A 22,586-nucleotide genomic window follows, 5' to 3' on the forward strand; every position below is an offset into this window, starting at 1 on the left:
GAGTTTGGTCTTTACTTTCAGTGATGATTATATATAGATTTTCCCAGTGCTGAAGATGGATATTAAGTTCTGAATATTGAGTATAGAAGTCCTATCTTCAACAAAACACATTAGATATCTCAACATGTTATTATGACTGCTGTGGCCATCTGTTCTGTGTTCTATTTGCTAGTCAGCTGGAAAGTTGCCTGAAAATAGAGGTGCCAAGCTCTAGTATTTCAGTAGAATGCTACAAAGAACTACTGACAAAATACAAAATTTCCCTTTTCTAATGCTCCTTCGTATTGAATTATAGGTTTGAAAAATCATGCTACAGTGGATACACATTTCATTGCATTATTTATACATACTTATGCACTACTTAATAAAATAAATAAAAAATGCAACCCAACTATAAGGTATAATAATAAGGTATAATAATATTATCAGCAAACTGCATTATTGATGTTCAAGGCTATGTGAGGGGAAATATTTGAACAGTTGTGACCTCTTTAAGGCCATTTGGAAAGTTGTAGTGGGTTTTGTTCTAGGATCATGCAGTTCTTGGAGGAGTGCTTCCCTAGGACAAAGACTTCAGTAAGGCATTGCCTTGAAGTTTATTTTAAAGTCAGCAACTGATATAAGCAGTATAAGAGGCTTCTGAAATGCATAACACATACATCGAAACCTAGTTATTGCAAAAAATGATCAAGCTATGCAAAGTAATATGAAATATCTGATTTAGACAAATCTCATCTCTTCATCTTCATAGCAGAAATTGCATTGTTTCTATAGTAAAAATTTCAAAGCAAATTTAAACTGTCCTGTATAGGCCTATTATATTCAATGCATGTCTGTATTTCAATATAAAAATAGAAAGCTCCAAAAATAAGCACTTTGTGAAAGAAAAAAAGAAAAAGAAAGATTATTCTTATATCACTTGTCAGCAAAATTAAAGAATCATATTTTTATTCTTCCAAAACTGTTTTTCCATAACTCTTTCATCTCTTTATGAGGCTCCTTTGTTCTCTATTAGTTTCCAAAACATTTCTCTGTCAAAAAGTGTTTGCCATCACTAAATCTGCCTCCTTCTCAGAAGAGCTGAAAAAGCTTCTTGGATGAGAAGTAAAATGTTTTCAAAGAAAAACCAGAAAGTCCAGTTGCCTCTTGAAAAAGCACCTTTGGGATAAAACATCAGACATAAGCTCAGAAAACAGAAATATAAGAATTATGTTGTGTTACACAAGCATATTATGGCTGCTTCTATAACTATATTGATTAATTTAGAAACAGAACTTGGATTAATGTGGAAGGAAATAATTCAGACAATCCTTACTCTTTTAGTGCTCTGGTACTTGAAGAAACACCTTCACCTCACTGAATCAGCCCATTTGGTATGTTCTGGTTTCTGGCTGTGCCACTTATATGTAGTAAGGGAATGAAGCCAAGTCTGTTACTGCTTTGATCTTATTGTAGAGCTTTCTTTTGGCATTAAGGGCTGCATCATTGTCTTAATGTTTTGGAAGCTGTTTAAAATAGAGGTCTTTTGGAGAGCATTTAGTGGACATGTTAATTGTTGCTGTTTTTAGATTTCAACTGAATGGCTTACTCCATTTTTACTGTACATTTGGTTGTGTTATGCATGTATTATATTGATATTATTTTATATTTTTGCATTTTTATTTTAATTATACATATTATTGATGTTTCAATTGGTTGCGCAGTTTTATTGCATTGTTATTTTTGATTCAACAATGTAGAAATAAAATAAACACACAAATAAATAAAATTTAATGATTACTTATTTTGTTTGACTTTATTTTGGCATGGGAAAACAGACATCATTTGCACAGACTACTACCACTTTATAAAGTGACAACAAAATTATATATCTAGTATTTATTCTGGAGATGTAACTTGTTTGTTTCCTAAGTGTTTATGCCTCATACTTTGGCACAGATCAAAAACATTAAAAGAAACAATCTTTGATTTGCTTTTTTAGATACATATTTCACTGTTCCCATGAGAACAAAGTCTGAAAGTTACAACATGTGTATCTTGAAATGTTATTTAGTAACAGCAGTTATATGGCAGTAAAACCGTACATGCTTCTACATCTGATATGAAGAATATGAGGAGGAAATTGATGTTGTTTTTATCTATTTTAATGGACTGTGTCTTGCTAGAGTTTAGAATCTCTCTGATAGAACAATACACATTGTTTATGGGCCAACCAAGGCAATTGTGCAGTGGCTCCCCAGAGGAATAATTTGCCAACAGCACCTGGAACTGCTTCTACTTTAGCCTTGGAAATTATTTTAGAAGTCACATACTATAACAAAAAGATGTAATTTCCATACATTGGAGGACGAACCAAAAATAATGTTGGTTGCTATATGTGGACTTTTCGGAATACAGATGAACCTATGAAGAGGAAGAATGTACTAGCAAGAAGAGGAGGACAGTGAGAGTGGGGCTAGGAACAAAGACACTAGAAACTTATGAGGAAATGTTTACCAAAGAAAGGAGAATAAAGAACCGGCCAACAAAAGAATGAGGAAGCAAAAGGATATTTCTTTTAGCTTCTGTGCTGTAAATTACTTCTGAAATATGTACATATGTCTTGCCATGGTATGAAATCAACAGTCTGAAGAGCAGCAAATTGATCGTCTCTTTTAAACTAATATTTGGGTCATGGTATTTTCTATTTGCAACTGTGTACAGAACTGTTCTCAAAGCTTCCATTTTATAATTGTCAATTTTTCAAAGCTTTTTCTTCCCAATCCTTTGATAATCGCTTATTATTTTTCTGCCCAACTAAGTTCTTTGCAAAAAAAAAAATCTGCTTACCTCAGAAAATGCATAATTCATTTTGAAAGACTTGCCTTTCAGATACATTTATTTTGCATTGATACATAATATCATGTCTAACTCAATTTCCAATCAATCTGTCTGCTATACTGCATTTTTAGGGACATGGATTGCAATATGTCTTGCTTGCTTTATTAATATATACTAATATAGTAATCAGTACTATACTAATATAGTATTTATTAGTAAAGCAATAATAGTCAATAGTCAATAGATGATCCTTCTAGCTACTGCCGAATGCTCCTTTTTTTCTCACTGACTGCGTCACTTCTGCTGCAAAATTGTTCAAGGATATACAAAAGAAGTATTTCCTATCACTTTAGGTAGGTCTAGTGCCAAGACTCATTTAAATAGATGCTGAGCCTGAATCCTGAAAATATTTTGGTTAGGAGTGGTCTCTTTTATCCCTGCTTCTCAGTTCACCTGCTTTTGGGATATCTGACAGCCATTTTTGAACAAACAATAACAAAGATCAACAGCAACAACAAAAATGAATCTACATTTATGAATATGGGCATAAAATTACCATAAAAAGAAAATTAGACTTACTTTCCTTAGTGTCTATATTTAACTTTTTATTGTTACACCATTGAAATAAAAACAAAGCTTTTGCTGCCAAAACGCTTTCTTCCTCTAATAACAGGTTCATGTTGTCTTTATTTTCCTAGCACAAACTCATTGGTTACTTACCTACACAGAGTGTGTCAAGGAATTCATCATTCCTTTTTCTTCAGAATGTTTTTATTTTGCATATTATATTAGACATGAAAGACAGCAGTGCTTGACGCAACTCCTTGTACCAATACAATTAATGAAGCGAATTGAGCCAATCTGATGGTCAATATTTTTCAGATTAAGTTTCCAATGATAAAAAATATAATATAAATCAAAAATCTGGAGGATAAAAGTTTGGACACTTACCTCTCATATAAAGATATATACAACAAACAACGTGTTGAAGTCAATAAATAAAACCTGTGCAGATCCAAAAGGCATAAATATACTGTAGTTTACAGTAAATGAAAAAAATGGCAAAACAAAATTCTTGTAAAGAAAATGGAAAGAACGATAGGAAAAAAGAAAACAAGCAGAAGGAGCTATATTTTACAACTGAATACTAAAATGGAAGAATTATGTTATATATTAGTTTTGTGGGTGTGTGTATGTGGAAATGATTCAACATTTCCAGTAGGGAGATTCAGAAGCTTTCTGACTAGTTTCTTGAATAGATTCAAGACTCTGGAAATTTTATATCCCAACTCAATCCATGGGTAGCCTCTTCTTCTGCAGTTCTATGTGATTTGGAAGTACAGAATTCTGTTCTCACAAGAAATATTTTTTAATATGTTCATAAGACAAGTTCACATTGAACAATGTTTTCATCCCAGTATCCCCAATGGATATGGAGTCTCATTCATAGGGTCCTATGCATGTAAGATTATTATAATATAAGATACCAATTACTTATCCTAAAATGTTCTGTTATTGACAAATCTTCACACATAGAGAGACAAGTCATCTGAAGAAGGGTCTCCCCCCCCCACCCAGATTCTCTGTGCCATTCTTGAATCCATTTCAAGTACTGATTTAACCTTTCTATTTCAATTTGCTTTTGTCAGCAATATGATAGTTTTCTATATATTGCTTGTGTACATATCAGAGGTGGTATTCAACAGGTTCTGACCAGTTCTGGAGAACCGGTAGTGGAAATTTTGAGTAATTCAGAGAACCGGCAAATACCATCTCTGACTGGCCCTGCCCCCATCTATTCCCCTTCTCCCAAGTCCCAGCTGATTGGCTGGGTCTTCTTTTATTGCCCTGCACAGGAGAACAAAGGTAGAAATCAGGTTAGTGGGGTGAAGAGGGAATTGGATTTTGCAGTAACCTTCTCCCAGAGTGGGGTGGAAATTGAGATTTTACAATATACTTACCTTGTCACACCCACCAAGCCATATCCACCAAGCCATGCCACACCCACGAAGCCATACTCACCGAACCAGTAGTAAAAAAATTTGAATCCCACCACTGGTACATACACACATTACACATTGTAGGTGACTTTAAAAAAAAAAAAAGCCTCTTATTCCTTATTTTTAACATGCAATTCACAAAACTCAGTCTGCAAAGCCTCATATTAATGTCATATTTCAGTTACTTATTGGCTTACTGAAAGATATTGAATAATACTTCTTCTTTGAATAGTATTATTAAGTCTGTCTTCCACTGTAAGCATGAAGTTATTCACATTATGATTACAGATATGATAATATAATTTTAAGGTCAGAAGATAGCAAATAGGTTTATGCTTAATCATATACGTAAACATATACTGTTCACATACACATATGAAACATGCATATTTTTATGTATATTCATATAAAAGTGTATTTGTACATGCTTATTTATGAACATGACAGTTTGATCTATAATTTTAGAAAAGCTGTATTCTTTATCTATCCATCTCCTGTAATCTAGAGCAGTTTAATCAATCTTTAAGTGCTCAGAAAAATTCATCTCTTTCAACATTTCCTAAATAGATCATAAATGCATATGTGTCTCAGAGGACAGTATTACTAAAGTATTTCATTACTCAGTACAGTGTTACATTGCCACATACTCATTAGTGCTTCTGATATTCAATAAGCATTAGTGATCATGGCTACATCACACCAACATAATTTTCTTCTTGAAAAAAAAAAGGCTTAAAAAGAATCAAGATTGATTTTCTAGTTTGAAAAGGGAAGAATTTACTCTATATTTTAACTTTTGTCTCAAATTTAGAATCACCCTTTAACTGGTCGATAAGCAATAGTTTAAAATTTGTCTGCAATACTGCAATCCAATCACTGCACCACCATGAGCTCCTTGGTGACAACTTTCAATAATATTTTTAAGTATTAATCTTGCAAATCGACAAATCTTTCTGAATCCTTAGAAATCATTTTCTCAAGTATATTTAAGAAGTTTTAGATGATCAAAATAAGTTCCTTTGCAAATGAATTTTAAAAAAGATACATGCAATCAATTACATTTTCTGTTGTTAATCATATAGTAATTCTCCACATTCACGCTTTCAAATTAAAAGTTAAGGCTTCTATGTTAAAAACTGACTAAGTAAAGTACTTGATGTATTCTTGTGGAAAGCCGGGGATGAGTTTTGATGGGCTGGAGTTCCATAATTAACATATTAGTGCACTATAACTATGCATCAAATATAATATTCCTATTTAATACTGGTTATCTAAAAGTAACTTCACACGTTTAATCATAGCATATATTTGGTTACAAAGATATGTCAATTCATTACTTTTCACTATTATTTCTTATGCCATATAATTGAGATTTCCTTTAGAAGCACTTTTGATGTCAGGATTTGCTGAAGATATTCTGGCTATCCTGTGTAAACTCCTTCCCCTTTATGAAAACAAAGTTATTCAGGTAGCAACCTCTGCATTTTCTTAGTATTTTGTTTTAGATAAAATATGCAAGTAATCTTAGCATAATATCAACACACAAAATCAACACACAAATCAAGAAACCTGAAAAATGAGAATCTGTTTTACACTTTGGAGTGACCTAATAAAAAGTGCTTTTGATTGATTGATTGTAAAACTATTGAACACCACAGACAATACTGCTACCCTTCAAAAGGACCTTGACTATGTATCAAAATGGTCAAACAAATGGCAACTTCAAATCTCAACAAATAAATGCTCTGTCCTCCATATTGGCAAAAATAACAGAAAATAAACTACAAGCTGAATAGTCAAGATCTTGTTGATGATCCAAGCTCTGTAAAGGACCTTGGAATACTCATCTCTAATGATCTAAGTGCTAGAGCCCATTGTAACTACACAGCCAAAAAGGCATTAAGAGTTGTTAACCTAGTCCTATGTAGCTTTTTCTCTGGTAATATCACACTACTAACTAGAGCATACAAAACATTTGCTAGACCAATACTCAAACACAGCTCATCAGTCTGGAACCCACATTACGTATCCAATATTAACACAGTTGAGAAAGTCCAGAAATATTTCACAAGAGTTCTCCACTCCTCTATTCGTTGCAGAATACCTTACGCCACCAGACTCGAAATTCTAGACCTAGAAAACCTAGAACTACTCTGCCTTCGTTCTGATCTAAGTATAGTATATAAAATCATATATTGCAATGTCCTACCTGTTAATGAATACTTCAGCTTCAACCATAACACAAGAGCAAACAATAGATACAAACTCAAGGTAAACCGCACCAAACTTGATTGCAGGAAATACGACTTCAGCAACAGAGTGGTCAATGTCTGGAATACTCTACCTGACTCTGTGGTTTCTTCCTCATACCCCAAAAACTTTAACCTTAGACTGTCTACTATTGACCTCACCCCTTTCCTAAGAGGTCTGTAGGGGGCATGCATAAGCGCACCAACGTGCCTACCATCCTTGTCCTTGTTTCTTGTATTTTTTAAAACTTTTCTTATATGTATCCATGTATTCATAACTATGTTTTTACTTATACCTATTATCTTGCAAGCAATTGACAAAAATAAATAAATAAAAATAAATAAATAAAAAAGACCCCCCTCCCATTATAATCACCCCCATGTTATATTCACCATCACTGCTTTGGTTCTTCAAAAATCTGTTTTACTCTTTTAAATTGAAACAAAGTGACAAATATACAATATTTAGCTTGACATCTGATGATATGCAAGTTTTAAACATTATGTTGAAAGTATATGTACAGTAGTAGGAGAAAGTGGGATGCCATTATTAACCCTATCATACAATCATATGTAATAGTTGTAATATAAGAAAGAATATGTTTGCATAAAAATATACGGAGGCTTGATTTTTGCAAACTGAAGCATTGTCCATTTACAGTTAGTACATACAGTAAATATCACACATACACTGTCATTCAGTATATGCATATGCAATCATTTTCTGCATTACATTATTATTACATTTTCATCCTGATACCCATGTTTCCCTGGGTCTTATTTTGGGTCTTATTTTCTTTGGGCCCCAAAATAACTAACACTTCACCTTAGTGTTCTTGGTTGGCATAGCAACTATGAAAGTTAAACAAATAATTCTGTCTAAAGTTCCCTCTAATTTTATTATTTTTTATTATTTATTACCTTTTTTCATTAAGGTATCTACCATATTGTACACAAGTAATTTCCAATATATGTGAGGATAATGGTTGGAGATGGGTGATAAAATAAATAAATAAAAATAAAGTATTCAATATTTATGGTGCTCAAAATAGCACATACAATATCTGGCAGTTAAGGTTGGGTGTTCCCTTTAAAAATTTATGTAACCTCCTAAAATATGGCATGACCCTAAGTGCGGGAACATAGCGCCCATATTAAGAACCATAGGTATAGAAGATGGTTACACAGAATAATATCTGAGATATAATTGTAATTAGCTACACCAACTCCATTTTCCCTATAAACAAGGGATTTGTTTAATCACAGGTTAAACAATTGGAGTATTATACCCCTGCAGGATGTGGCAAATATTTAGAACAAAACCTACTCTAACTATTTTTGTTACAAACAGAAGAATTCATAGAAAGCTAAGTGCTAACTGCTGAAATTGGAAAAGAATCTTTCTGTTTCTTTTCAGTACAGGAGGAATGGATGAATCTACTAGATGTTTTCATAGTCAATGCTATGCCTTGCTTTGTTTTTTGTTTTTAAATCTGAACCTATCTTTGTTTAGGTTGCCCAAAGAAAAGTTGGGCATATTTTTTGTGTGCTTGACAAGACTATGCAGACTCTTAAGAAAGATTTAACAAATTTTGTCTGATTAACAGAGAGACAGACTTGAAACCATGTCACTTAGGTGACTGAGAAGGGAGAAGAATGTTAAGAGAACTTTTCTCCAACATCAATAAAAAGGAGTCTAAAGGCTGATTTAGAGTTGACTGCAGGGGTGGGATTCAAATTTTTTAACAACTGGTTCTGTGGGCATGGCTTAGTTGGTGGGCATGGCTTGGTGGTCATATGACTGGGTGGACGTGGCTTGGTGGTCATATTATTGGCTGGGTGTGGCCAACTCAATATCACTCACATCAAGGCACCATCTTCTCGCCTGGCTCCTCATAACTGTGGGGATGCTGCAACAGTCAAAAGTGGGGAAAATGGTCATAACTCACTTTTTTCAGTGCCATTGTAACTTTGAATGGTCACTCCACACAAGCGAAGTACCAGTAAAGGAGGGAAAAATAACTCCAGAGAAGTTCCTGAGACAGGAAGTCTAGTCCTGTCAAAAATGTAATAAGGATTAACAGAGAGGCAGTCTCTGTAAGGAACACCAGAATGTTTCCTTCCTGTCTTCCTTACAGGATTAGGCCAGTAATTTCTTTTAACAACCAATTCTCTGAACTGCTTAGCATGTTAACAACCAGTTCTACCAAATAGGTGCGAACTGGTAGAATCCCACCCTTGGTTGACTGCAACTGCCTACTGCTATCACCATATATCTATGCTGTGAAGGGAAGGATGGGCAATCAAAGGTTGTAGATGACCACAGACAGGCCAACACAAATCCAGCTCTGCAGAGTTGTGCATCCTATATGCTGATTGGTTGATCTGATTTCCTGTTCTGTGCTTTGCTGTTTGAGTACCCGCTAATCAGGGTGTTAAAATTTGCAGATGCATAAATGCAATATCTATGCAACTGACAACACACAAGACACATATGTTCCCTCAGGTACAGTTATAGAGAAGTCTGTTCTACCCTTAAGGCCCCAGGGAAGTAAACTCTTACTGTGTCTAAACCAAATCAGCAAACAAAAATCTTGTTTTAATAACGACAGAGCTTTTATGTAGTTATTTCTTATCTCCTCAATGAGGAAGGTCAAGACATAAGAAAAGATTTCAACAAAAGGTGTGATATGGAAAACATACTATTTCTGTTGAGACATTAAAACACAAAGAAATCAAACCAATTATTTTAGCAATTTTGGAAAAAAAAACCTTAAATATATATAATCCTAAAGAATACTCTTTCTGAAAGGACTGGCAAATAGAACTACAATCAAATAGTTTTCAAAGGTTCTTGTGCCGTAAGCAAGCTCTGAGGAGGAATAAATCAAATTAGTTGGACAAGCACTGTAAGCTAAAGTCAATAATGTATTCACTAATACTTATTTAGTTGTTGGATCCCCAAAGAGGACTGAAACTTTTTCATAGTTAGTAAAACTGACTATCAAGAAATTAGTGGGTTTATGGAAGAAATCTGTGACAAGCCCTACTGATTTTGTATCTTTGTATTAGAGATACCCTCATGTAAAAAAAAACAAAAAACCAAATCATCCCACATTTTGTCAACAATGTGAAAGGAGTTCCAGGGAGTCAAAAAAAAGGGGGTGGGGGTGGGGGCTCGAAGGTGTGAGACCTAGGAACCATAGTGTGCAATGTGCCATTATAGATTCATCTATATGTCTTTTTAATAATTATGCACTGTGGAAGCCCAGGACTAATGTTGAAGTAACCAGGTTCTAGTCCAACTTTGGCTTTCCATTTTTATAAGGTAGGATAAAAAGCCTAAAAAATATGTAAGGTATAAGTGATATTGTCTTTGGGCAATGGCTACATGGTAATTGATACTACATTTCCCTGCCTGATCCATCAAGGTTGAATCTCCCATCCATGGTTACTCCTCTAAATTCATAGATTTCTTTTTAAGATAGGACAGTAAAAAGTTAGGCCTTGAATCCCTTTAATTTTCTTTTATAATCACCATAATTTGTGTTTGGTTTCATTTGGCTTTTAAATTTTGTTTCATGTAGTTTTTAAAAATTGTAAACTCTGGCTTAGTTGTTGGTAGTTTTCATAGTTTTAAAAGCAGAATGCTCCCCACCATCACATTCTATCTTTGTTTATGTTTTAGAACCAAATTAGTCAGCTGTAGATGGATCCACATTTATTCTTGATGTAATCCATCACCTTATCTTTGAACAAAAAAAATGAAAAGGCCTCCATGGATGACTGATACTTCACCTTAGTGTTCTTGGTTGGCATAGCAATTGTGGAAGTTAAACAAATAATTCCCTCTAAAGTCTAAACAGTCAGAAGCCCCAACAAAAAAATAAATGGCAAAAAAATCTATAAATCTCTGTTCTGTAATTCTTCAGTTTATTTCTATCTATTCCTAGTTTCCTATCATATCATTACCCAGTGGCCATGGCTAGCTTAAGTTGGAAAATTCATATGTAAACTTGGATTCAGGTTTTAATGTAAATGTGATATACCATATTCTTGTCCCATTCCTGACAATGTGAGTCAATCATATTTACACCACTTTCATTTGTATTTATTTCAAAAACTGCACTGCTTCTGGGTCATTCTATTTTTTTTAGAAAAACATTTTCTTGATATATAAGCAATGCCAAAGAAGTAGCGCAAGATGGAAGATGTAGAGAGACCTGGCCCACGGAATTGCCAAGAGTCAGACATGATTGAATATATAACATCATGGTCATCATTATAGAAACTGTAATGAATTTTCAACACTTGTAAATTCCTTTTTGGGGAAAGTCCATAATAATATCCCTTTTGGTTTTTTTAACACATCAGATTTTTGTAGTGCACACATTTCATTTCATATATTTTGTTAGATTACCCATGTACCTATACATACTTTAATTTAATTTTTTTTTTCAATTTGGAGACCACCTGACTCCACAATAATTCCAAAGGTTGATGGGGGTTTAAAATTAAAGATTATTTAAAAGAAATAATAGTCATCAAATAAACTATAATTGACTAGAAGATCAACCCATCTCTCTCTCTTTCTCTCTCTCGCACAAACACACACACACCAATAGGAAAGGAACCTTCCCTCACCAAAACAAAATAGAAACCTGACTGAGCTTGACTGGCATGCTAATTTGGAACCAGGGTTTTTTAAAAATGCAAAATAAAATAAAATAAATGTTAAATGGGAACAATAAATAAGTCTGCATTACCATTACTACTACTATTAATCCTCCTTTGACCCATCCCCCTCCCACTTACAACCGTATGACTGTAACTTTGTTGCTTGTATCCTATTTTTATTGACTATTTCCTTGTATGATTTGATTATTTATTGTACCCTATGACTATTATTAAGTGCTGTACCTTATGATTCTTGACTCTTGGTGAATGTATGTTTTCTTTTATGTACACTGAGAGCATATGCACCAAGACAAATTCCTTGTGTGTCCAATCACACTTGGCCAGTAAAAAATTCTTTCTTTCTTTCTTTCTTTCTTTCTTTCTTTCTTTCTTTCTTTCTTTCTTTCTTTCTTTCTTTCTTTCTTTCTTTCTTTCTTTCTTTCTGTCTGTCTGTCTGTCTGTCTGTCTAAGATCTCCAGAGAGATGTCATTTGAGAGAGGAAGGAAAAGGATAATTCTTGGGACCCACTAGCATCAGGTCAGAACTTTGATAGTGTCTCTTGATGGGCCTGGGACTAAGTTGTATAATTGATCCCAAACCAGTGGATGATTTCAAATAATGGTTTCATGTAAATGTTAAACAAAAGGAGAGTGAGAATCAAACCTTGTGAAACCCCACTCATGTAAGGCCATAAGGCACAAACTTTCACCTTCTGTCAACATCAATTGAAACCAGTCACAAAGAAGAAAAACACTGCAAAATAGTACTTCTCACTTGCAGTCTCAGAGCATCTCAAAAGGATATAATGGTACTGAAAGATCCAGGAGCAGCAGAATGGATGCATCAACCCCTTCCCAGCTCTACCACATGTCACCATCAAATGCAACCAATGCTGTTTCTATTACATTCTGTACAATGCTGAATCCTGGTCTTAAACCTGAATATATAATTTTTGGGATTGGGTTATGCATACAAATGTTACCTGGAATTTTAGGCTTCATTATTAGCTTTTTATTGAAGTTGATATTAGCATTTTTGCATGGCTTTATGATTCCTTTTGAAGTTGAGGAAACCATGTTTTTTTTTTTAAGCTAAAGTGATTTCTTTCTTCTTTTTTTAACATGGAAAAACTATCCTATTCATAAACCGACAATAAGAAGTGTATTCTGAACTCCTTGAGTTCTGGCAAGTATTAAAGAAACTAGCCTGGGGTGAAATTTATAAAGGGGAAGATGCAATATATTATATTTTACTTATTATATTTTATTTATTATACTTCTCTTCTCTCTGTATACCAATGGCTGCTTACACCCAGGTGTAAATAATAATGTCTTCGATTACTTGGTGTGTTCTGTTAAACTACTGTATATATATATTTTTATTCCCATTCTAGAATAGTTTTTGTAAAGTATGTATTAGTTAAACACGAAGTCCATCACGGGGAATGAATAAATTGAAACAATTTGAAAATGTCACCAAATATTTTCTGAAGTTTGGTATATGTTTAAATTAAGAATTTAGGAACTGCAAAGAAATATTCAAATAATTTCAGCAAAAACTATTCAACTATCTCCCATTAATTTATGTTTGAAGTGATATCAGAATGAATGAAGGGATTATTCTCCTGAAATATCACCCCCACCTCTTGGTTTCCAGCAAAAATGGAGGTTGTCATTATTATGGTTGGTCACAGAGACAGCCAGATATTTAGACTTTATTTGGCATTTTTATCTACCTATGGGTTGGTAGTATAGGCAGGTGTTGATTGATCATGTTAAAGGTACTGTCACATGATGTATTATTATTGTTGTAGTTGTTGTTATAAATTCATTGGAATTGGAATATGTTTGGACATTTCTGGTTATGGAATACATTTCCTAATTTTCAACTGATCTGAACCTTTGACCTGATAAAAGTATATGGGACACTAGGATTCTTAAAAAGGCTTGACAGTTAATTTTATATTTTGACTCAGGGAATATCTATTACTCTTAATGGGCGCAAGAGAAGAAATGCATACTACACCACTTTAAAAACTGGAACATGACTCAAAAAATGAAATCCCTTTTAGAAACATTCATCATTCTAAGTTAGAAAGGAAAAGGAGAAGCCTGAGCAATACCCCCCCTCTCTCTCTCTCTCTCTCTCTGTGTGTGTGTGTGTGTGTGTGTGTGTGTGTCCATACAGATATACATTATGTCACCTTGAATATATACATACACCCACGTTACAATTGAGAAATGCAGGGGAATTGAAGGAACATGGTCCCATTTTGATTTTTAGATGAACGAGCAAAAGAATAATGCAGGAAACCCAGAAGCAATTTCTAAATGATTTGCTCTATTGATGCAGTGGTGCTGCAGCACATTATCCTGTTAAATGACTGAGAAAAATGTAGATAATGGTTTGTTTTTCTAATGTAAGTTTAAGAACCTAAACAAATCAAAACAAAAACAACTGTACAACTAGTATGTTCAATATCAAAACAAGACTTTCTCAAATGAATGAATGAATAAATAAATAAATAAATAATGCTGTGATGTATAATATGAAAATTGGCTAGTCTTTACCTATTTACTCCCCTCATCCTTCCCTTTCTGTCTGATAAAAACCTTCCTTGTATCTTCTCCATGCTTTAGTAAACAAGTTGCATGATATCGTGTTATTTACCGTTCTTGCTCATGACTCAGACTAAGGGATTGATCATAATGATTTTGGATTTTTGAAAAAAAAACACAAACAGCACAGCAAAACAATAGATTGCTGCAAAATGCAACTGACAATACTACAAGATTTCAGGTCAGATAATAACACCATAAAATACCTTTAGGATAATGCTTCATTCCAATTTTAATATTTCTTTTGATGATTTTAGGAGGCTGATAATGAGGGAAGATTGTCTCCCTAAAACAGAAAACAGAAACAAAAATTATTTGTAGTATTCAATCATGTATTTTTTTTAAAATTAAGGATGCCAAATTAATAATGAAAAAATGAATTAGATATCCATTCTCATAGTTTTAAGGAATAATCATGTTTAATAAATGTATTGAGATTTATTATAGCCACCTCTATCTCCAAAGTGACTATGGATGGTGCACAACAGTCAGATAAAAACCACAAATATAAAAACAAAATATATGAATATGGAAATAAATAATATGAAAAACAAATGTACAAACCCACAACAAACAGAGAATAAAAATGGCCACCCTCAGAATTTACCCAATATTTTTAAACTAACTTTGGAGATATCACATAGCAGTCATGCAATATTTGTGTAATAGAAACATTTATGAGTGAAATAAAAAGAGTGAATGTTGAAATGCCATTCATTTTTATCTTACATCCTAGAAAAATGCATATCTTGCCTCTTGTCTTTCAATGTAGTTTGCATGTATATAGAGTTTGCGTTTTGTTGTTTTACTACACCTCTTTGTTGGTCTATATTTTCATTGGTTCTATAATTATATTCTTTTTTGGTTCTTCGGTTTGCCTTTTTTCATAACATCCACAATTAATCTTGGTCTTTAAATTTAAAACTTTGTTATTATATGTGTTCAGAATACATAGTGTGAAAATATTTTCAAAATGTCCATATTTGATGAAAAACCAGTTCTTTGTTTTGACTTCAGTTTTCATTTTACTTTATATTCATTACCTGAAATTGAGTTTAAAATTAATGCAGCCACACACATATGCAAAATATGACAGGTATAATATTATTTTAATTTATAAAGTCTACAAAGTACTATTTATAAATCTATAAATGCTATTTTAAAAGAAAAAATAGATAACAAAGCAACACTTTTAAAAAAAGTTCTTTATAGACTTGTAGCAATGCAAATCTCTCCCTCCCCTCTCTGTATATATGTGTGTGCATTTCACCCTATAAAATTACTATACAGAGTGATCTAGGTAAAATGTTGTGGTCTTGAAACCAGCTTGAGAGTTAAGAGCCATGGTGGTGCAGTGGTAAGAATACAATACTGCAGGCTACTTCTGCTGACTGCTGGTTGCCTGAAATTTGGTAGTTTGAATCTCACCAAGCTCAAGATTGACTCAGCCTCCCATCCTTCCCAGGTTGATAAAATGAGGAGCCAGGTTGTTGGGGACAATATTCTGACTCTAAACTGCTTAGAGAGAACTATAAAACACTATGAATCAGTATATAAGTCTAAGTGCTATTGATATATAACTTAGTCAAGGGTGTTAAACTCAAGGCCCATGGGCTCTTAAATCCAGCCTGCCTGGCCGGCCTGGAACTATTAAAGGATTGGCCTGCTGTGCCTCTGGCAGCTGAAATGGGCTGTGTGTGCCACACACACCCCGAACCTTGTTTTAATTATCCATGGCCTAATGAAGCACTCTACCAGCTGAAACTGGGCCTAAAATGGGTCAAAAACAGGCTGAAAATGGGCCAAAAAAGCAGGGCCAAAACAGGCCAAAATGGCCAAAAATGGGCCAAAAAACAGACTGAAAAACAACCCCAAAATGGGCCAAAAACAGGCCAAAATGCCCCCAAAATGGGTCCAAAAAGGCTGAAAAATAGCCCATAAATGCCCCAAAATGGTCTAAAAATGGCTGAAAAAACAGCCAAAAAACAGGCCACGTGGCAAGTTTTCAGCCGGTGGAGTGCTGCAGGAGACATCCATCCTACCCACCCTCTGCTGCTGCCCCACAGAGGAGAACTGCAATGCTGATCTGGCTCTCAAAGAAACCCAGTTTGACACCGCTGAACTAAAGTGGAATTCAAACATTTTAGAAAATTAATATGTTAATAACCTTTAATGAATCTGGCCAAAATTAACTTTAAAAAAATGTTTATGGTCAGAGTAATTGATTGAGTAGTTGATTTTAAATCATCATTTTTGTCAGTTATTTTGTCTTTCTCCTGGGTTTCATTCCTGGGTAGCGTGAATGGTGTAGATGCATTTAGTTGTGGGTCTTCATCCAAAGCAGTTCCTATTATTATTGCTCCCATTGGTGTCAATTGAGCTGCCATTTGTCTGGGGAAGGCTCTTGTATTAATTCTGGATTTTTCTGATGATTTTTTTTTTTTTTTTTTGATGTTGACATGTTTTGTTCAAGTAATTTGGCAACCATCCTCTGCTACCAATTTGTTAATAACCTTTAATGGATCTAGCCAAAATTAACTTTAAAAAATGTTTATGGTCAGAGTAATTCTTTTATTGTAGAAATGTAAACTTACATTATGTCTATGTTCTCTCTTAGGTACATCATTCTTCCAAGGGGAAGATGAGAGAGTTTCAAAATCAAAAGAAAAGTACTTTTTATACCTGGTGGGAGGGGAATGTGCAGTGATGCATCATGGAACTTGTATGCTTAACATGAGGGATGGCAATATCAATGTTTTCTTATGTAATAAAGCAGTTTGACATTTTACCTTAACATGATGACATATTATGATTTTGTAATAATAGTTATATCATTTCTACATAAGAATTGGTTACCTTGAGCTTGTTTATGCTCATTTGAATAGTGTTCTTACACAGATGCTCCTATGGAAGTTGGGTTATATTTGCCTATAAATAAGGTATACTGTTATGTTATGGGATGAAAAGATAATTGTTTATAACCTTTACTGAAGACACACTAAATTTGCTTATAACTTAGATAAAAGTTGGAAATAACTTTTTTTTCTTCTCTCCTTATTCTATTCTTATTTTTCACTTTCTTCTGTTTTTCTTTATTTTTCTTTATACCTTCTACTCTTTTCTATTTTTTGTTTATGTTTAGTTTGTATTAGATTTTATAGTTATAATTAAAATTCTGAATTAAAATCATGCATGCAAACATAATGTAAAAAGAGATCATTTCACGGATCCCATTTATTTTAGAAGGAATTTACACCTAAAAATATAATTATGAAAAGAAAACCTACAATGGTAATAGGTTACAGTATATACAGTATATACTCAGCTGAGGCAGCTAAGTCAAGATTATGTGGATATGAATACGTTGGCTGAATAATATACTGAGATAGCCAAATGGGTGCCCTAATAATCATGAACAGAGTAAACTAAAATTGTGCCAGCATAGATAATGGAATCTCTTCTATTTAACATTAAATTATTTATCTTGGAAAAAAAATATTAGTTATCTCATAGGAGTTATGCCTTCCAAATTTATCCATTATTGATGTGTTAATTTTGAGTAATGAAAATAATCCAAATTCATACCAATTAGCAGCCTATTTTGCTGTATCTTGTAGAAAATTGGCTAATGTATTACACCAAGAGAGGTAAGGTTGAATAGTTAGAGAAAAAAAATTCCCTGTAAAATTTCTGTAAATGTCAATGGAGTCACATTTTGAAACCAGTTTCTCTTTGTATCAGAAAATAATTTGATTTCTTAGAAATGAAATCTGCAAACTGGCTATTTCTCTAGTGCAAGTTTTTGTCACTGCATGTACATTAAAGCCTCTTCCCCTGAAGTGCATCATTAATCATCTTTTAATCATGAAAATAAACATGGTTTATATCTTATAAATAGCATAGGTCTTAGAATTCCACCAACTCTTCCTCATTCCCTTTGCTGTTATAGCTACACATATACAAAAGAGTATTGACTGCTGAGTTTCTTGCTTATCGAACAATGGCTTTGAATGCATCATCTCTTTCTCTGAGATTGTATAATTTCAGATCCTCCATGTTTGAGATGTGAAAATTGAGATGATCCCTAGACTAAAGCTGAAAATGATATACTAATCTTCTGGGTTTTATATTCAAGATAAGTCCTTAATAAATTGGTAATTGGTAATTGTTTTTTTTTATTGCTGTTTGCTTCCAGTTATTTTGTAATTAATGTGGCTTGAGAGTGAGATGGGCAGTATCTAAATTCGATGAATAATAAATGTTTGTTTTTGAACCATTTAAACTGCTAGATGAATAAAATAGGATATTGTTTATAAGATAATATAAATAAATGTATAAATACTTGCATGCAGGCTACAGTTTAGCTTGAAAGGACTTTTGTTACAGGCATTTTAAGTAGGAAATAAAATTTTCACTCCCATCTCATTCCTACTTTCAAGTTTAGATTTTACAGACCTTTCTCTTACTTAGAATTTCTACATTGAACAGTTGTGTTTCTAGATGCCTAATTTTTCATTTTGTCTTCAGATAACTTGGATTTTTTTTTCTTCCCTATTAGTTTATTTAAAATTATTTTTTTTGGGGGGGGGGGTGTCAAGCTTGCTTTTCTTGCCAAGAAAAGCCATTTTCTTCTTCCTTTCAATAGTGTTGCGGAAAAATATTGCACATTATTAACCAAATCTCATTTGTTTTAATCACAGTCAGGGCTTATCAGAGGTAGTCAGCCTTTCTGTAATAGTTGCTGTAGTTGACAGCTGCATTCTCTTGATATAACTGTTGGAGGTCACATTGTGGCAAAGCAGAAGTGAGGAGTGAGGTCAGAGGTAAAAGTAAGTAGGTCGCTCATTTTCTTTCTTGCTTTCTTCATTCCCACCATATAAGTACTTGTTTTAGCTTTGCTGCTCATAGCTTCCTGTGAATCAACTTAAGAAAAGCTGCCTGGGGATTAGTTGTGAAAGACAAATGGCAGATGAAAGAAGGAATAAGCTCTGTTTCCCTACTGCAAATTTCTTGTGTTCTCAAATTGGCAGGCATGTGAGTTCAGGTGGTGCAGATCATGCACAGTGATTGAATCATTCAAGCATTCCTCCTCTTAGTATTGATTTGGATGTCACTGGTAAGAATAGGAACAGGAATTCCATTATGTCAAAAACATAACTGTCATTTTCCAGAGGCTTAGCTCTTTCTCGTTAATACAGAAAGATATGTGTTGTAATCCTGTTAGTGAAAGATGAGACAGGGCTCATGTTCTTTAGTGCAGTATAGGTAGTCTCGTAGATATTTATTCTCAAAGCCATTCGTTGTCCCTGAAGAAGAAATTTTATTGAATGACAGTAATGAAACATTGTGAAAGAAATTAATAAGTGAAAATTTTGCAGAAGTGGGAGAAAATAGACAAAACAAAAGGATACAAATATTTCAGTGTTGGTTTCTAATAAATCCATAAGGCATCATGAATAGGTGAACAAAAAAGAATAGTTCAATAAATTAATTAAAACTCATCTATTAGATCAAATAAAAACTAAATTTAAGAATGCCTATTTAGGGAGGTTATGATTTTTAACTAAATTTCAGTGAATATAAATAAATGAGTATTTAAATGTAAAAAGCATAATCAGAACAGAGCAAAAATACCAATAGCAGTAGCACTTAGATTTATATACCACTTTACAGCTCTCTGTAAGTGGTTTACAGAGTCAGCATATTGCCCCCAACAATTTGGATCTTCATTTTACGCACCTTAGAAAGAGGGAAGGATGAGTCATCCTTGAAAAATCCACCTACCTCAGTATTCCAGAATATCATATTAACAATGAACAGTTCCAGTGAGGCTAATATATAGGTAAAATTTATTTATTTATTTATTTATTTATTTATTTATTTATTTATTTGATTGATTGATTGATTGATTGATTGATTTGTCAATTACTTACAAGATAATAGGTGTAAGTAAAAGCATAGTTATGAATACATGGATACATATAAGAAAAATAAAATAAATATATACAAGAAACAATAGGATAGGGACAGTAGGCATGTTGGTTGGCTTATGCACGCCTCCTACAGACCTCTTAGGAAAGGGGTGAGGTCAATAGTAGACAGCCTAAGGTTAAAGTTTTTGGGATTTGGGGAAGAAACCACAGAGTCAGGTAGAGTATTCCAGACATTGACCACTCTGTTGCTGAAGTCGTATTTCCTACAATCAAGTTTGGTGCGATTAACCTTGAGTTTGTATCTATTGTTTGCTCTTGTGTTGTTATGGTTGAAGCTGAAGTATTCATTGACAGGTAGGACATTGCAATGTATTATTTTATATACTATACTTAGATCGGACCAAAGGCAGCATAGTTCTAGGTTTTCTTCGTCTAGAATTTCAAGTCTGGTGGCATAAGGTATTCTTCAACGAGTAGAGGAGTGGAGAACTCTTCTTGTGAAATATTTCTGGACTTTCTCAACTGTGTTAATATCAGATACGTAATGTGGGTTCCAGACTGATGAGCTGTGTTCGAGTAATGGTCCAGCAAATGTTTTATATGCTCTAGTTATTAGTGTAATATTACCAGAGAAAAAGCTATGTAAGATTAGGTTAACAACTCTTAACGCCTTTTTGGCTATGTAGTTACAATATTTTCTGATTTTTTTGCCAATATGGAGGACAGAGCATTTATTTGTTGAGATTTGAAGTTGCCATTTGTTTGACCATTCTGATACATAGTCAAGGTCTTTTTGAAGAGTAGCAGTATTGTCTGTGGTGTTGAATAGTTTTACATCATCAGCGAAGAGAACACAGTTGCTCTCGATAGGATCACAGAGGTCATTTATGTAGAGTATGAAAAGAGTTGGTCCTAGAACACTGCCTTGGGGGACACCACTGTTGACAGGTACAGAATTTGACAGGACGCTCCCAATTTTGACCATTTGTTGTCTGTTTGACAGGAATGCTTCTATCCAGTTATGTAGGTGTCCAGAGATACCGTAAGATTTTAATTTTAGGAGTGGTTTGTCATGTACCACTGAATCAAAGGCTTTACAGAAGTCTATGTATATTGTGTCTATTGCTTTGCCCTGATCGAGCTGTGTAGTCCATATGTTTTTGCAGTGTAAGAGTTGCAGATTACAGGATAGTTTTTTCCTGAAACCAATGATGGATTGGTTAATTATTGATTCCATGACTTTACAGGTGATGCAGCATAAAGAGATTGGTCTGTAATTTTCAACTAGGCTGGGGTCTCCCTTTTTGAAGATGGGGATGACTGAATCTTTTTTAAGAAGTAGGCACATATTCCATCCAGTCCAATAGATAGAGATGGTTTTAGATTGCGTAGTGCTTTTCAAACATTGTCTTCTGTAAAATCAATATGTATTAGATCATTGTAGTTGTCTGTGGTTTAACTAGGAAATACTGGGCATAATCCATTGCTGTTTACAAATACTGAGCCAAAGAATGTGTTAAAGAGGTTGGCTTTAATAGTGTTGTTGCAGTCTTTACCATTAGGTCCTTTTAGGGGTGGGATGGACCTTGAGTCTTTTAGTTTGTTGTTTACAAAATTGTAGAAAGCACAGGTGGAATTGGTGCATAGAAGGTTTTTTTTCTTGTTTAATGTGATAATTGGTGCATTCAGGTTTTATCTTGTGGCATAAATTTTTGGATCGGCTTTTGAAGTTGGCAATGTGACCAGATTTGTTTTTCCACCAAAGTGATTTCCTTTTGGATTGAAGCTTCCTTATTGTTTTGGGTAATTTTTTTTTTCTGGTTTTGGGAGTTGTTAATGGTATATATAGTTTGATGACTCTTTTGACTTCAAGTAAAAATATGTTGCCACCATCTTGAGGGCTCAATGCCTCAATTTACCTCATGGAAGGTTTTAACTAATTGTCAAGTCCAGATTAGCAATTTGGTGAAGATGGAAGAGGGAAGAAGGGGCGGCAGGGGGGAAGCAGTCTGTTTCACACCCTGGCTGCAAATGTCTGAAGGCTGACACACAGCTCCCGGTACTTACCACCCTGCAAGGATGGGATGAATCTCACCCTCTCACTGCCCTGCAAGCATGATCGTTGAGCTCCCCGATACTGGTGAGCCCCACTGCCTTACCTTCTAGTAAGGATGGGTCAAGTCACAGATCGTTGAGCGCTTTTGAACAGAGTGCTTCTGAACTTAGTGCCCACCGAGGAATGAGTTCTTTACTGGTGTGTTGGTCAAGGATGGGAGGAATTGGAGATCT

The 22,586-nt window shown here is 34.0% G+C and overlaps 1 protein-coding gene across 1 annotated transcript in view; it reads right to left on the reverse strand.

Annotated features, from left to right (window-relative positions):
• Window positions 1-22,586, reverse strand: part of CDH18 (cadherin 18) — a 653,626-nt gene that overhangs the window by 492,326 nt on the left and 138,714 nt on the right. The window contains exon 2 of the mRNA XM_087930730.1: window positions 14,571-14,650. The gene's annotated coding sequence lies outside the window, so the exon portion shown is untranslated. The remainder of the gene's footprint in view (window positions 1-14,570; window positions 14,651-22,586) is intronic.

Source organism: Pseudonaja textilis, chromosome 3 (genome assembly GCF_049901715.1).
Source record: "Pseudonaja textilis isolate UNSWEBS1 chromosome 3, rPseTex1.2, whole genome shotgun sequence".
Lineage (NCBI taxonomy): Eukaryota > Metazoa > Chordata > Lepidosauria > Squamata > Elapidae > Pseudonaja > Pseudonaja textilis.